Here is an 18,708-nt window from a genome sequence, read left to right on the forward strand (position 1 = left end):
CATTAAACTATTATTGTTAGCGAATTAATAAACATTTTCCCTTGTCAAGTAGCATTGCATTAGTAATTATTGTCATTTTGTTGTCGCTAAAATATGTTTGATATTTGATCGGAAGATTGAAGATCAATCTGATCCGTTTGTCAATTTTCGAATCAGTGACTGTCAGAAAGTCAGATTGCGAGACACTTCGACGAAGAAACAACAAAACATTATTATTACCTGTCACGCGAAACTTTGCATAATTTAGTTCATCGATTAAGTACATTGTTTGCGTGCGTGAAGTCCGTGCAGGATGTTAAAACGGTGAAAGATAATCAAAAACAATACATATATACATAACCGCGATTGGAGCTAAAAAGATAACCGATGTTACTGAATGTCTTTCATTTAGAAATATTTATTGATGTTATGAATGCTATATCGATGATGTATTGTTTCTATTGATGCTAATTTTGGTTATCTGTATTTTTGTCACTACCACAAACGAATAGTTTCACAGGTTATTTAGTAGTTTCATTTATTACATCATTACGTTATAACATTTTACAATTGCAAATACTCAAATGCTATAACTTTTAAAATTTTCTGTCAGAATATTCTAATGAAATTAAAGTCCATACTTTCCTTAGAAACAAGTGATCAATAATTAAATATTAAATATGTCAATATTTAAAAAGCATCAAATATTTCACAAACATTTCAATGATTATTTGATATAATAATAGTAAGGCTAGCCAATTTAAAAACAAGAGAAGTGATTAATGAATGAACTTCAGTATACGAAATAAGCGATAACGATGCGTTGTTACGGGATAAATGTAACAAATGAAATATGTTATAATATAACATGTAACAAACAAATGTAATAATTAAAGTGTTAATAAATCAGGAATATTTATGTCTAATAGTAGTCAGAAGCTATCATAATATTTCTACGACTTTAATTTCAACGAGCATTAAACGACGACTTCAAAGTGTAATGAACTTAATTTTTTGCCACAGTCAATTTTATATTGACAGAAATGGTGAACATTTTGAAATGGAGTTAGATGTAGTTGTAGAAGTATTATACCTTCTGACTGTGTTACTAGATGTAAATATTTCTGATTTGTTCCTACTTTGTGCCGTAGTAACACATGTTCGTTACCGCCCATTTCGTACATGTTTTTTGTTCTTTATTATAATTCTTTAATACTGCTTCCAATGATACATGTTTATATGACATTTTTTTCTTATCCTGACTTATAAAATATACTGACAACGTATGGTCGGAAAAATTGAGACATCGTGTATATAAATCTGCTATTGGGTAATCATAGATACCTACAATATTTGTATCGTTATAATGGGCATGATATTCACAATGGATATCGATGAACTTCTTGAAACATTCCGTCCCATCCGACTTCGATGCTTTTTGAATATGTCATAAAGCTCCTTAATATTTTGAACAACTTTTTCCCATCCATCCATTTGTAACGGGCTGTGATCGCCCTTAGTTTCCAAAATATTCGCTAACAATTACCAATACCAATGCAGTGTATTTCTGTTTATAGTTGCACGTGTCAGGCAACGTATGCGTCAGTATTAGTTGCGGTTGCTTGACTCCTGTTTATAAACGAGGGTCGGGTGCACTTAACGTGCACAATTGAACATACGAGGCTGCACGAAATGTTTGTTATAATTTATAACTCAATTAAAAGAGAATAACATCAATATATTCAGTATAGGTGTAGGTTAGATTTTTCAAACTGGTCACCGCGAGGTTTTATTTCGTAAAATGATATCTATTGTTCACTCGCCTATTATATTTTAGTAATTAATTTGTTGTTACTTCACGCAACCGCGACGGCCACCGCGAAGCGGCCAGATCGAAAGATCTAGTCAGAACCTAAACTCAATATATTGATTATACAGGGTGGTTGGTAGCTGGTGGTACAAGCGGAAAGGGGGTGATTCTACGCGAAAAAAGAAGTCGAAAATATACAATAAAATTTTTTTTTTTTTTAATTTTTCCATCGAGACAACGAGACGTGATAAAGTACACACGTACCGAGCGAAAATTCAAAGTCGATTTTCTCGAAAACAAAACCTCAAACGAAAAATTTTTATTCTATATTTTCGACTTTTTTTTCCGCGTAGAATCACTCCCTTTCCGTTTGTACCACCAGTTACCAAACACCCTGTATATTTATATATGATATATTTTTAATTGAATATATTATAATATATTACATAATAATATAATAATTATATATTATAATAGACATTTTTTGTCATGTTCAGTTATGTGCGGGGGCTTTAAGCTCACCCCACACTCGTTTATGAATCGACCGGTAACTAGGAACCAAACTGATACATATGCTGCCACAGACGCAAAATTATAAGTAGAAATACAGTGCAGCAGCACTGACAGATTTTAGCGAATGTCTTGGAAACTGAGACCAATCACCGATTACATTTATAGGAAGAAATTGTTCAAAGTGTTGATTTCTATAGCATCATCAAATTCTACAAAATCATCGAAATGGCAGAGGAAGGAACATTTCTACAAGTTCACCTAGAAGTCAATTACAATCTATGTTGTTTTGTATTATAAATTAATTGAAAAAGGTTTATGTCCTTTAGGATGTTTTACTATTTCCTTGTTATTTAGGGTTGACTTAATGTTATTTGAGATATTATGTCGTCTTCTTTTGTTTTGGTAACTTTAGCAATCAATTAGTATATATTCTTCAGTGATTCTTTATTCTGTTCGTCTTAGTTGAAACCAGATTTATCTATAATTACGTTTAATCAAATATTTTTAAAATTTCCTTCTGAATAATTACTATCTGAATAATTTTTGTATATTTATTATTATTCTCGTATCTTAAATTGTAAATCAGTAATATTGACAAAAAAGGACCCAGCTCCAATGATCCTAACCTTGACCTTGATACATATTGTCAAGGACCACTCTCCTAACCAACTTCCAGAAGATTTTAGCTGTCGCTCCCTAGCGTTCATCTCTCAGCTTTTATTTTAAAGAAAAATATATTTACAACGTACGCGTTGTTCGCCCGCACCACTCGCTCATAAAAATTTACTCTACTATCCAATCTAGTATCAATTTCATATGCAAGCGAAAGGAGTCCCATTTTTTAAGGAAAAATATCTTTTTTTAAAGTTCCTCACTCGCTCGCTCCACTCACGTATAGGATTGATATTAGGTTGGATTAGATTTTTACGAGCGAGTGGAACGAGCGAGCAACGCTGTGGTGCTTCTTTACCATACATACATACCTACCATGTATTGTTTTTTATAGATCTTTTTTGTTAATAACTTCTTGAGGAATAAGGAGCGACGACTAAAACCTTCTGGAGATTACTGAGTAGAGTGTTCTTGACAATATGTGTCAAGGTTAAAGTAATTGGAGCTGGGTCCCCTTTTGTCAATATTTACCATGAAGTGGAACATTTATATCATATGTATGTCCATTTTATCTGAAAACACGTAAATAACTCGAAAACTATTGATGAAACAAAAAAATGGTTCAACCAAATGTTGTACGATTTTGAGAGAGACACTTCATACCGATATTTATTTTACCCTGTAATGACCTTATAAAGCCTTGTAAAGCTATGAACATCATAATCTTAAAATTGTAACATCTATCTAGACCATATCTCTTCGAGCGAGCAACTTGCGCGATTCTCCTACTTGCTCCTATTTCACAACATAAACTCAGATTCCTATTCATAGAATCTTTCCTTTACGCTCATTTTGCTTCAATAATGGTATGAAAGAGCAATGATAACATATAAATTGGAACAAAAAAGCTTTTACTGCGGTCGCACATGTGTAAACTTTGTCACCCGACTGAAGAATCCTCTTGTCACTTGCCATCAAAACAAACAAAATCGCGATTATGTACGTACACGTCCCTAAATGAAACCTCTGACATTTGCCGCAGCTCAATATTTAGTAAATGTTGAAGTTTGATAATTAATTTCGGTACCAGCACGAAATAAATATTGATTTCATAATATTTCTGACTTACATACATATACCGACATTGGTTGGTAAATTTTGTGAGTTTTTCGAAAGGACCTAACATTTTCCCTATTCCGTACTCAGGCTTCTGCAGCAACATAACATATTATATATTTCAATAATTGATGTGCATTTTCATCTTTTTAATATGTGTATATTTTATATTATATACATCTTATATATTTCTTTGATCTCAATTGATTTTTACATTAGTATATTTATTGTATGTAAATATACGAATGCAAGATCATAAGAATAAATTGAACGTAGAGAATATATACTTTTAATCAAAAAATTGTTTTATACGTAATACATATCACACTAAGCTGTATACTATATGTGTATATCTTTTATTAAATCAATTTAGTTCCTACACTATTTAATAGCCAAGAGGTAACATATCATATTAGGTTTTCTATTTATCGTAAAATTAATTTTCATTGTATTAAAGTAATTTGTTAACAGCCTTTCATTTATGAGTCATTATAGGCTAAGACTTTAATCTGAAGATCTTAATTTCAATTTCCTAAAAAATTGAAAATAACGTTCCTTCAAATATGCAAAAGTTTCATATTAGAGGCCAATATTATAGAATTACGATATTATGGAAGCTAAAATTGTACTGTGTAATATACTTCGCACTCTGGAATTCCAGCACGCGTATAACGAGGTAGAAAAAATGTAATAAAACTGATTGACTAGCGGGAAGACGAAGATCAATGGAAGGTGTTGTATGCGCCAGGAAATTTTACAACGGTATTAGAGCGGCAAATTTAATTAAAACTTTTAATTGAAAAAATTCATACCAAATGTTTGACTAATCAGTGGTACAAAGTGACTGAAATGACAAAATTTTTCTTGCTACGGCATCATAGTTATGTTAAAAAGATGATAAAAGTATACGAACACTTTTTATTTAATAGAAAAAATGCTGTATTGAAAACGCAAAATGTAAATCTTTCTTGATATGCATTACGCTTAAGATATAATTTTATCCGATTTTTATTTAAGTTAATTTTATTTAATTTTATAAAGTTCATACTAGTGTAGTAATAGGCGTGTACGTAGTGAATTATTTACAAATACTAATTTAGGAATAAATATTAGCTGCTCATAAAATACTGGAATAAATTCATCGACGACAATAAATCTTATTTTCAATTGCAATGAATTAAACAACGTGAACGAAGTATTTGAAACTTTCGTGTTATAAATTCTAAAATCTCTTTCTTGTAAAGATCACTAGGATTTATTATCATAGAACTAATTTAATTCATAAATAAATTAATTTTAAAATTAATCACTTTACTTGAAAAATTTGTACGATCAAAAATAGATACATAAAATAGATGAAGTAGAATTAATATATATATATATATTAAATTAATCCCCATATCAACATTAACTGTAATCTATATGATTCAAATAGATGTATAATTTACCAAATGTCTAGCTGGACAAATTGTAAAGTATAAATTAAATAATAAAAAAAGAAAAAAAATAGATGTACTAGCATATGATATATTAATAAATATTGTGGAAATAACTCATTAAAGTTACGTTATAAAACGTTTATCCGAATACGTTTAAGTTCTAATTTTTGGTTTTGCGCAAAATTTCCAACTACCAAGTCGTTCTCCAAATTAAGTTATTAAACTGCGATAGCTCGAGCTTATGGTAATGCCGTACTTTCATTTCATGTCATTTAGTAACGAAGTACATGTATTACGAGCACAACGTGAATATAAATCACACAACGAAAAAAAGAGGGAAAATTGAATGAATTACGTTTTTCTTGAAAGATTAATGCGCCATTTATTTGGCTTTATAAAACATTGTATATTGAACTTATATTGAAGCTTAGGATGAAAATATATATAAATAGGATTTCGGGATAAATAGAACAAATAGGATATACAAGGTGGTTGGTAACTAGTGGTACAAGCGGAAAGGGGGTGATTCTACGCGAAAAAAGAAGTCGAAAATATAGAATAAAAATTTTTCGTTTGAGACTTTTTTTCGAGAAAATCGACTTTGAATTTTCGCTCAGTACGCGTGCGGTACGTTATAACGGATCTCACTGTAGATCGTTGTCTCGATGGAAAAATTAAAAAAAAAATTAAAAAAAATGTTTATTCCATATTTTCCACTTCTTTTTTCGCGTAGAATCACCTCCTTTCCGCTTGTACCACCAGTTACCAACCACCCTGTATATAAATAGGATTTTTCTACCTGTTGTGTCTAACTCACCATCAATTATTTTATCTTAAACTTTATTGGAATTGGTAAAGTTTTCTTCCGCTGTATTTATTCCAATGAATATTTGCAGATATCTATATGTAATGAATTTTTTTTTTTATTTAGTTATTTACATTCACAATTTGTCCGATTTGGACATTTGGTAGAATTATATGTAATGAATGAATGAATATTTTGCTAGATTTATTATATACAGAAGATACAGAATTAATGTAAGTTTTTATGTATATCATATGGTAAATAAATGACTTTCTGTAAACTACATATATATATTCTTTTTCTATTAATATTTGATGTAAATAGCATTAGTATGGTTACTAGCGACATCATCGGGAGGGTGATGCGGAGTAGTTTTTACACTAGGAATTCCGATTCTGTTGCCTACTTGACAGGAGTTGATAGATCTGTTGACTGTCAAGGTATATACAGATGCAAACTTTGGAGATTCAGCTAAAATAACTGCTTTTTTACTTCATTGTGTGTTACTTATTATTACCCATGCGTAAGTTGGTACTGGGTTAGACTTTTCAAGAATCTCTGTATTTTCGGTGTTGTATTCTGGCCTTTCCTTGAATTTGGGAGCCACATGTTGTGTCGTGTCAAGCCGTTACGTAGTCAAGGTCGTTTTTACAACTATTGCTTAAGAACAGACGCCTTTGACTTGGATATATGTGGTACAACTCCTGGTCGAGATAAAAACCAGAGGCACTTACAACAACGTCAGCCTTTTAACGCCTTCTATAATATTTTTTCCCACTCTAGGGAATTCCACAAACTCTTTCTTCCTCTCCCTTTATATATATATATATGTCGGGTTAACTTTAGGTTTATGGGCGTGTAACGAATCTTCATTCGGACTAGCCATCGTTGTTGCACAATAGAGATTATATTTACTGATATAAATATTGATTTTTACAAAGTTTGACAAATAACCATGGTGGTTAAACACTCGAGAGTTAGTGGCAATGTTCTTAGGTTCAATAACAAATCCACGGTCAACAGGGTAACTCTTTGTTAAACATAGAATATATTTTGAAGCACAAAGCAACGTTTGCTGTGACGCTCGGTATAATAATGCACGTAAAGACGATGTACAAATTCTCCAAGCTGATCGCAAGAATAAAAGATTGATGGAAATTTTCCTTTCCTTACGATCGCGTTTGTTCGTTGCATATTGGCCGGGGATACCAATAAAATTCCAGCCGCCGTTGCTAGGCAGACCCGCGTAGAGCTGACATTGCTCCTGCCCGGGGTTTGATTGTTAATACAACGTGTGTCCCACAATATTGACACTTCTCTGTTAGGTAAAAACGTTCATCCCGTGACCGTGGCTACGTTCGGCGACCAGTTGCGTCACCTCGAGCCCAAGCCCACCGTCACAAATCTCATATCATAACAACTATCGAATCATAACAACTATTTCAAAATTTTATCATTTAAGTAGAGCTATAATAAATAGTCTAGACTAAAGTATTGTGGACCTTCCCAAAAATTCCAAAAGAAAGGCCCCGATGTCCCCTCATCTCCGACATATATATCTTGGATCCAACATTGTTTATTTTTTAATTTGTGCTTTACAATTTGTCCAGCGGGACATTTGGTAAATTTTTCTAACCTTATTGCTAAATAGCATGTGGATGGCTACCTCCAGCGGGTTACCATTTTCGAATTTGCCTATTTTATTTCTTTAGCAAGGTCAGTGGGATGTTTACTTTTTAATCTTTTTTTTTATACGGGTTTTGCTCATTTCAGCAGCCAGCTGGCTTGGATGTGTTGCCATGTTTTTTTTTTTTTTTTGTATCTTTTTACGTATCTGCCGATTTCTTCTTTGACCATTGGTATTTGTAGGTCTTTGCGTATATCCTCGTTTCTGACATACTATGGAGCGTTGACTATTGTTCTGAGTATTTTCGATTGTAGTGACTTTAGTTAGATTCAACATTGGTGACGTTAGTTCCAAAACTTCTGTGCTCAGAAATATGTGTCTACCATCTTCGCTCCTGGCTTGGATTTATTTACTGCAGCAGTGGATCATACCCTGCCTCCGCAGGTGGCATGACCGCGCTGCTACTAACCCTGACGTTAAGATTTACTAAAAAGTATTAAAAATCACTCGTGTATGTGAGTAGTTAGTAGCACAGTATCGCTCTATATCGTACGGCACTTACGATTAGCAATGTAAATATGTCTGGACAGCTCAGCAGCTCGATGTGAATTGTCTTATATTTATTTCAATAACAATTGAAGGTCTATTTCAATGGATAGTTATGTAATTCACTGAAATGTCAGTGAGACCCAATAAAAATTATGTTGCTAGTATTTGCGTTTGATAGCAAATAATAATCGAGTAAACAAGTAATTAATGTTTTCCAGACATGTTCCAGACTATTTAATAATAAACGAACATTTTGCAAAGAAACAAAACGATTACAAAAGCTTTATTTATTGCCATAATGATATTTGTACATTGTTTATTCAACAATCTTTATTTCAAAGTTGGTACTGTATTTAAATGGACAGCGTACAGGAATTTTAGAAGTAATTAATGTAAAAATAATTTGTGTGTGACATGTATTAAATCCGTTGAATATTTTCTAATTCAAAATATAATTTTAATCAACTGTTTAGATTACAATATTAGTAATATTAAACTTCGTCAAGAGGTCTGAAAAATTTCACGTGAAATCTTGCATTCAATTGTCATAAAAATATAAAATTAAGAAATTGAGGCAGAAATTTCATTTATTAAGCGAATACACTAAAAACAAATACTAATTATTTCGTACAACGAAGTAATTGTTAATTATTGTAATACGTATAAGGATGTTATATCTTAACTGAATATGTGATTGTTATAATTGTACAATACATTAAAAATAAAATTATTTGTATTTATATGAATTAAACGAAAGTATTAACTATTTAAAGACTCAATCGTATCTAAAGTAACGCATTATTTCATATCTATTAGAATGTGTGTATTACGCACACTTATGTTATTATTAATTTTATAATATATTCAGCACATAAATTACGAAATTAGCTCGTCTAGTTCGCGACTAAACTTTTGTGGACATATTTCTATGACAAGTTACAAATGATAAAAGACGTCGAATAAATCAGGGCGTCCCCTAAATGATATTCGCGATCTCTCTTCGCCGTTGTAGCTCGCGAACTAACCCAATTCATTCAGTACTAGAAAAATATTCTCGGTGATAGGTTATGTGTAGATTTCAAGGTAAGTCACGAAATATATATTCGGAAATTTTTTAAAAATACTTTTGTTATTGTATTTTCGTATTATAACTTTGTAAGCAAAAATATCGTGCCAAATTTAGTTTCAATACGTTATTATTTGATTTAAAATAATGTTATATGTACTTTTTTTATGTTTTCAAGAATATTTTTTGAGCCAATCGTTCTTTTTTAAGTTATGTCAATTTGCATATTGCATATAATAGCTGATATTTGGTTTTGCCCCATTATTTATGCGGAAATTTATATAAATTATTCATTTGGCGGTGACAAATCTAGGGAGCTGGTTTCCGACACAACGAATTCTAAATTTAAAGAAATAATGTCAGATTTTATTTCAGCAGTCACTTATATCTTAAATAAATTCGATAGTCAGCTGATAGTAGACATTGCAATGATAGTAGTTAAAATAATTCTGTTTCGATCAAAATAAACGAGGCAAGACTATTGCGTTGAAAGATATAATGGATACTCCTGTAATAGAAACCAAAAAAGTATTTAGAAGGAAGAAGCACTTAGAAATTTTAATGCCAACAAAATCCATCCAATAAAAATTATAAAAGAGAAGGAAGAAAAAGAAATATGTAATAAATCAAGCTAAAAAGAGAGAAAATAAACCAATAGGGTAGAAACCAAAGACTAACAGAAAGAAGGTTGTGAAAAATTTGAAGGATATAGAGAAAAACAATGAAAAAAGAGGAATATTTCTGCATATTTTGCAATGAATGAAATATATTTCCCCTCCAAGGGAGGATTGAATAATATGCATCCCATATTTAAAATAGACATATAAAGACTGCACTGGCGCCAGTTCTACAAATATTAGTGATATTTATGATAATAAGTGAACCTCATTTTTAATTACTTCGTATTGTCCGTAATTACCCAAATAACCGACTGCAATTATTCGAAAGGCTTTCGACGATTATGGACAGTAACGTCTCTGTTATCGTGTAAAAGTTCTATGTTTTTATGATAATTTCTATAATTTGTTATTTTACCTTGTTTGTAGAAGATCCAAAGAGAAATATTTAAACACTAAAAAGTGATCATTACCTGTAATTTGGTTTTTATTTAAATTTTATTTTCAATGTTCGTGTTTCTCTCGTCTTCCACTACTAATATTGTAGAGAGGGGAGATCCGTGCCTATGTATGTATATGTGTGTTCAAGATAATCTCAGAAACTATTCAACCAATTTGGATAATTCTTTCACCGTTATAAAATACATTTCCTTCAGATGGATGCAGGTTATATTTTACTACGGTTACTCTTCAACCTGAGGACCTCAAGAAATTGAACAATGAGAATAAATGCGACCTAATTCGAATTAACACAACTTGATTTCCAATCCATGCACGGTTACTACTACAGTACAAATGCTATTGATTTCTATTGCAAATGATTGTGAGTGGTTGTGAATGAGTGATTTTAGCATCGTGAAGCTAAATTCATGTGAGTTCTCCCGTGTTACGATGACGATGTCGCGAGTTCCAGCTACTATTCACACTCAACGTCTTTTTACTATGATAAACAAGCGTGGCAGTTGCTGAGCGAATGGTATTAATCTGATAAGAAAACCTGCTATTGCGCATGTCGACGCACAAAGATAAAAAAATAGTAATGTGGAAAACTCACTTTGCTAGTGACAAGAATAATTTTTAATAATACGTTTATTTGCACATTTTACAATATTGTAATTAATACTATGAATATAAAAAATGTAATTGTGCACCAATAATAGAATTTTGTAATACTTCATATTTTTTTAAATTTAAATTTAATAATAGATCAACAAATTATCGAAAAAAAGTTTTTAGTACAACTTGCATGTTGTAACATTTGAAATATCTAAGAATAGAAATAACAAGTTGATTGTAATACTATAAATCGAACATTGTGGCATAAACACTGGAACATAATTCAAATTATTCTGTTGTTAAAATCAATGGATGTATTGAAAGCAAGTGTCCTTGGTGTATTTTCAGTTGTAAACATTTTTCACTGAACATTAAACAAGCGATATTTCTAGTTAAACTACTATACAAAGCCTGGTCTAGTGTCACGTAGTGTTATAAAAAGGTCAGGATATTCATCATTCATAAAGGCAATAAATGTACAATTTATGTGATTTATTCAGCAGTTTTTCCTTTACTGCAATGCTCAAACAACAGAGATAATTGCACCAGTAATTAAGACGAAAAGGAAGCATACATATATGCTTTAGAATAAAAGATGAAGGAAAGTTGTATGAAGGTCAAGGTTGAAAAAGAAAAAGTATGAACAAGAATCAGTTGATCACAAAGGACACAACCTAACAAACACGAAAATGGTATCCCGCTGGGGGTAGCCATTCACATGATAATCAAACAGCTAAAAAATTCTACCAAATATCCAAATTGGACAAATTGTGAATGTAAAGAATTAAATAATAAAAAAAAAAGAATCAGTTGCATGGAGTCACTTTATTTTACTCTCTATAATAAATTATATTCATTTAACTTTCTTTCCTTCATTGCTTATATACTTATTATTATATTGCCAAAAATAGTCAGAGAGACACTTCTCATGTCATTTTGGTTTTATACCCACCTTTTGTGCTTGTATTCTTTTTTTAATTGTCATAAAGGTTATAAATGTATCTTTATTTAATCTACTAAGCCTTATAGGATCTCGTCGCTTTTGTTCAGTTAATTAGTACAATTGGGCCGTTCATAATATCAATATTATAACTGATTTCAGTAGTGTATTATACTATAACATTACTTATTAAATCATTAATTACGTTATTAATGATACGAATTGATGAACGATCTGAATGAGTTGAATTTATCATTACTTACAATATATAATTTAAAATGATTACTATTCATGATCATTAAAGCTATTACTGTCCATGGTAGTTGTATGTTATATTTAGAATTATGAAATGGAATGTAACTTTTGTCAAATATTAATTATAGAAATTCAGAGAAGTCTTATTTCACAAATTTTCTATACCTACATATGAGCGATTTTCAGTGTTAAAATATTCGTATTGCACATTTATACTTGTCATTATAATAACAGATGTTTGTAATTTTTAAATAATTTGATGAAATGTAAAGTTGTTCGCTGTTAGATAATAAGTATTAGTCCCAAGTTAAAGTTGTTATTATACAAACTGCTCGTAGTATACTGTACCAGAATTTTTCTCGAAAAATGGCAAGCATTCGATAAAAGTGAAAAAGGGGAAATTTTCAATGTTTTTTATGGGGAACATGACAGCGTACGCAAATTTTTTATTTTTACAATGTTTCTTGAGATATGAAGACGACATTCATGTTTTCTAAATAGAATACTTCTTGTATGTTATGAAAGCAGCTGTCCAGACGAATTTAAACATGTACATTATGACCACCAAAGTCAGACGAGGTCAGATATGAAATAAAAAAATTGAATATTTTATAATATCGCACTTAATAGTAAGTTACATTGCTAAAGTTGCGTATCGTATTCAATTATGCTAAAATAGCTACGAGTTAAAGGCATAACATGGAACATAAACAGTTATCATTTTCTATAAACCTCTTGAGGTTTCAAATGTTCAACAAAGAAATAAATAAATAATTATATTTGAAGTATTTTATTTAAATATTTAAATCTATATCATTTCAATTATGTAAAATATTGATGTGAAATAACAATTTAATATAGCAAATATATTATATTTATTAAACTATTACAAAACTAATAATGAAGGAAATATCTTTATGTTTTATTGTAAATAAACAATTATTTTATACTTTCAGTGCGTTGTATATAAGAATTCAATATAATATTAGCAATTATGAAAATTTAATTATAGGTATAAAAAGCAAATGAATTACAATTATAGTTGCGTATGTATAGCGAATCACAAAATTATTCGCACAATTTTTATTTAATCGAAGAATGAATTATGTAAAGAAAACAAATGAATAATAAAACCATTCCGTTAGTATCAATTCCATCGAATATAGAGGAAGTTCGCAATAAGCCAATAGCTTGAACTATGGATTTCTGTTCCTGGATGGTACATAACCATCCCAATATGCATACACGCAGCCGGTTCGTGTACCGTGCGTGACACAGCAAAATGAGATCGGCTAGTAATTGTTGACAGTGACTTCGGAACCTATTTACATTTATGGCTACTCTATACCCCGTTATTCTAACGTTATAGAGGTTCATAGACAGACGAGTGTTGCCTTCGAATAATAGGAAACAAACAAGTTCACTGATGTTTCGTGATGTCAGTTTCCACCGTCTATTTCGTACAATTACCCTCTCTTTACTCTTTATATTTTTTCATTGTCTATGTTTTCTTGCATTTTCCTTTTTTTCTACATAGAGGGGATAAGTTTTTGAACTATGATTTCTTGAATGGGCTCAGTGAAAATGTTAGGTCATAACGGATGAAATCTCTGTTCGGACGGTTCAGACATTTTGTATCAAGATATATAATATCTCTTTACAATTGTATAATGAATACGAACGAAATTCCATTTATTTTTTTTTTTTTTATGAGTTTTTGTAACCAAAACCACATAATAATTAATAGAACGTTAATATGTTTTAACTTCGTACTATTCACCGTTAAGCTTCTACATTTTTCCTCTAGTGATATTATGCATGTGAATTGTATTATACGTAATTTTGATGCTATTATTATCGTTACAACTGCATACATGAATTTATTGATATATAATATGCGTACAGTAGCATATAAATCAAAGCAAATACGTTGTACAATTCTATGTAAAATATGAAACATAATGCACAATTCATATTTTAGAAAGCAATAAAAATATTTTATTAAACAAGATACACCCAAACACATATTTAGCTCTCATTTATTATATATTACACAATTAACAACAAGAGATTTCAATAGAATATTCAGAATAAATTTAGTTCTGCAAAATTAATGAATTAATTGATGTTTTATAAATAATTAAAAGCTCATTTATCTATAAAAAGTAGATACGTACAAATATACCCAAGATAAATTTACAATATTCAATGTACTTCCTAAAAATTTTGATAGTAATAAATTCATTAACTGGAAACAAAGTAATTCAACATAATATTTTGTATAATCTTAATATTGAAAATATTAATTGATTTATGGACCGTTTACAGATAACTACAAACTCAATAAATATTATAAAATTTATTTGGAAATTAATATAAAATTAATTCCAATTGCAATATAATTTTAATATTGAAAACTAATCGTATAACTTAATCGAATAACCTATTTTTTATAAAGAATTGCTAACTGAATCAACATTTAAAAATAAGAAAATATATTAAAATGAAGTTTTATTATACCATGTTGTATGTACTTTGTGTTTTTCTTTACTTCGAGCTCGCACGATTACTTGGCATAGAAACTCTTTTTGTTTAAAGCTAATTACTGTTAGGGAGCTAATTTCAGAAGTCGTGCGGTGTCTCATCGTAAATTTATTTAAAATTTTCTACGTCGTTATTTAAGACATTTAAGGCTGAAAGAATACAGCGTCTCTGGCGTTGTTATTAACGGAGCTCGTTAGAACCGCGTTGAAATTAGTTCGATAATTTTTGTTGAAAATGTCTCAAAATTGATGTGGGTTTCATATCTTTTCGCAAGTACAAAATTGTGTTTCTACGTTGAAAGAGGTCATATTAGTTAAATGTTCTTTTGATAAAAGAAACTCGCGAAATTCGTATTTACGTCAAAGTAGTTTCTAATACATTCGCTACGTGTATAATTAGCGTATATCAATTTAGGTATGAAACATAAATTAAAAATCATGAATTTTTTAATAAGTTTCTATAATAAGTCATGTAAGATATATAATGAATTTTATATATTTTTTCACGTAAACTTATTCCATAAGTACTATCTGCGTAATTTGTAATCATTTTGATTTTCTATCCAGTAAATGCTTCAATGTTTGTGTCAATAGTTATTCGATTAGCTTCGGTTTAATCGAAATCTAAGGGATGCAGTTTCTTAAAATATTAGCAGACCGTTTTCGAGTGATACTTCGCTGATCATGAACAAAAGATTACGCCCTCCTACAAAAAAATAAGGTGTGTCGTTCCATTCACTAACTTACCAACGGCTAATTACTTTAACTGCTAATTATTTTAATGCACGATATGGCTTCCTGCTCTCGACAACTCGGTGCAGTAAATTAGAATGCAACTGACTCGTTCCTACACTCATTCTATTACGAATGTTCAAATAAAGTACTGAGGCCATGCGAAAAACAACTACATCGTGAAATATTATATAATATAATTAAATAATATAATTAAATAATAATATATACTTAAATATATTTAACTAATATAATTATAATTATTAGTGTCTGTTATGGTCGTGGATGTTAGATAAGATAAATGTTCATGTAATCCACTACTTGACATCATTTGCAGAGTTATTGCCATTTTATAGATTTAGATTCACTTATTTTGCTTTATAAGCGTAAAAGCCATTATTTTCACACATGGAAGTGATGATCAATGCCTTATTATCAGTAGCGTGCTAGTTAATCTTTGATAATTCAAATTAATACAGTATACGACCTTAAAAAAGTTAAATAAAATTTCGAATCAAAAATTATTTCATTTTAGCTAACTGAGTAAAGTTTATAGTAAAGATGCAGAAACTGCATTATTTTAGAAATGATTTATAGAGATAGAAATCATAAGTAGAGATTTAGTAGAAAGACTTAAATAACTTAATGTAAATATTAAAATATTAAAATATTATATAAATATTGAATTATATAATTCATTATATATATTTATATAATTTTCATTGTTATTGTTTTTTATTCTCTACTATTATAATTTTTACTGTATTGAAAGAGAATTATAACGTACATTGAATAATGTATATTGAACATATGTATATCTGTATTTTGGATAATCGGTCCTATATATATAAAATATATCTATATTTCATGAATTAATAATTAATGATATGTAAAATGTACATAGATAAAAATTTTTATGAAAGACAAAGTATAATATTGAAATATATTTGACGTATATCAATTAATTCATAATGAATTATACCGAATTATCGATGATTGGTTTAAAATATAGTACGTTACCAATATACGAGCATATACACGACTATGTCCACGAAATACAAGAGTGTAACACGTTGCGTTTCTGTAAATAATCGAATATAGCGAAAATCCTATACTATACTATACTATTGATACTATACTATACTATTGATAATAACGTAAGCTGCAATCAAGTGCGTGGTTCCTGACGAATAATCGCAGATTCCAATACCCTTGCGCTCCGTCATACTTATCAATTAGCCCACACCAAGAAGGAATTTCCTAGAGGCGGCAGTTGCTCGAACGTGCCGATCACGACGAAAGGTCAAGGTCATAAAACCTTTAGCTTTGTCCATACGGTCCGCTGGTTGCTACGGAGATGCCTTGTCAAATTCGTATAAGTAAGCATACAAATTAACCAAAAGGTAATCGACTTTGAGGAATCTTCTCTCCATAACTTAAAACTTAACTCTTAAAGTATTTTTTACTCTGGCCAATCGCTTCCTTATGTGGTCAGCTATCCAAATAAAAAACACTAGAGCTCTTTGCTTCGATGCGAATAAAATCACACACGTTCCACACTCGCCAGTTAAAACTCGCGTAATCTCATCTTGTACTACTCGTATATACTTGTAAATAAACTCCCCACCAGTAAAAAAAAAACCTCTTTACAAGAGCAATATTACTTTGTACTACCGACGACTTTCAACAATGGATAAGAATTTTCTTCTATAGCGGTACTGAAGTTGGTCAAAGTTGCATGTGATCAATAAACTTTTTGAAGTCATTCAAAAATGACTTTTATTACTTTTATGAATTTTTCATGATTTTAGCAATCTACTTTTTGTTTTGAACAAATTATATTTTTTTCTGAATGCGAACTTATACTAAATGTATTGAATATTATAATAAACTAATAATATAGAAATATACTTAACTCTAAGCAGGTACATAGATAAAAGAAGATGCATTAACAAGATTATACAACTGATTTACGATATTCAAATTCAACAAGAATTTATTGCCTATGTGTCCATCACTTTCACACGGTCTAAAAATCCAATGGTAATGCCCTCGTGAAATACTAATATATTATCTGCAATTCCCAATTAATTTTCATTTGGTGGATAATCACGCCAATAATGACGATACCGGCTGAACAATTCGTAAATAAATTCATTCATCACGTAATAAACTACTCAGTTATAAACATAAATCTTTACTAATAGCAATGAGCGACGTTCAAACGTACTTGATCTCAGATAAGGTTATACAGTGACCATGAACTTATTCGGATACTAGTTCCTTGTCTAATTCATTCTAATTGATCAAGCTCTATGAAGTCGTTTAAATACAGTCTAACTCTTATAACTCCCTATAAAACTACATTAGATTATATTGGAGATTATGAATATATATCCATACTAATAAATATTAAGACACTTGTGGAAAATGATATGAAATCTTATTTGAAATTGTAGATTAAATAATGTAAAATGTTACATAATATTTCACCAATTGTGTATAATGTTAACATATTAGTACATTACAGTATGTTGTAGACATACATATTAGCCAACCACCCACCAGAATACAGGCGGCTAAAAAAAACAAAGTCCACGAATCTTTTTTTTTAACACTCTGTTCAACCTTATCATTCCCCTCCCTTACCCCGCTTGCACAAAAGTCCACAGATTCAATATAAAATAATTAATTGATTACAATAGGTCTATTCCTGAAGGACTATTAATAGGTAGTACCTTCTCGCACGTTATCCTGACGTATCAAATTTACTAAATGATCTATAGGTTAGTTGTAAATTAAAAATTATCTAATAAAAAAATCGTTGTATAATAAAAGTAAGAAAATCGTTATTAAAGTTTCTATATAATATAAAATTATGGAAATATTTTCTATTTTTGTCGCGTTTCTCGATCATTGTGTTAGCTGATTTTTGCATTTACATTAATTTATATTTATTTATACTATTAATTTTCGTATTTCATATCATAGTATAGTAGGCCAAGAAAATATTGAACACTTATAGAAACTTTTTACAAACATGTATTGA

General features: G+C 30.1%; 2 protein-coding genes and 1 long non-coding RNA gene across 21 annotated transcripts in view; 1 reads left to right on the forward strand and 2 right to left on the reverse strand.

The window, feature by feature from the left end:
• LOC126866713 (uncharacterized) overlaps positions 1-18,708 on the reverse strand; it is a 497,548-nt gene that overhangs the window by 344,894 nt on the left and 133,946 nt on the right. The window lies entirely within an intron of this gene.
• Positions 1-18,708, forward strand: part of LOC126866417 (trichohyalin-like) — a 148,696-nt gene that overhangs the window by 74,506 nt on the left and 55,482 nt on the right. The gene's annotated exons all lie outside the window — the stretch shown is intronic.
• LOC126866971 (uncharacterized) lies at positions 1,983-15,370 on the reverse strand. Its single transcript, XR_007690108.1, has 2 exons — positions 8,464-15,370; positions 1,983-8,387 (listed from the first exon to the last, which is right to left on the reverse strand). It is a non-coding gene; the product is annotated as an uncharacterized LOC126866971 (long non-coding RNA).

The sequence above is a fragment of the Bombus huntii genome, chromosome 1, assembly GCF_024542735.1.
Source record: "Bombus huntii isolate Logan2020A chromosome 1, iyBomHunt1.1, whole genome shotgun sequence".
Lineage (NCBI taxonomy): Eukaryota > Metazoa > Arthropoda > Insecta > Hymenoptera > Apidae > Bombus > Bombus huntii.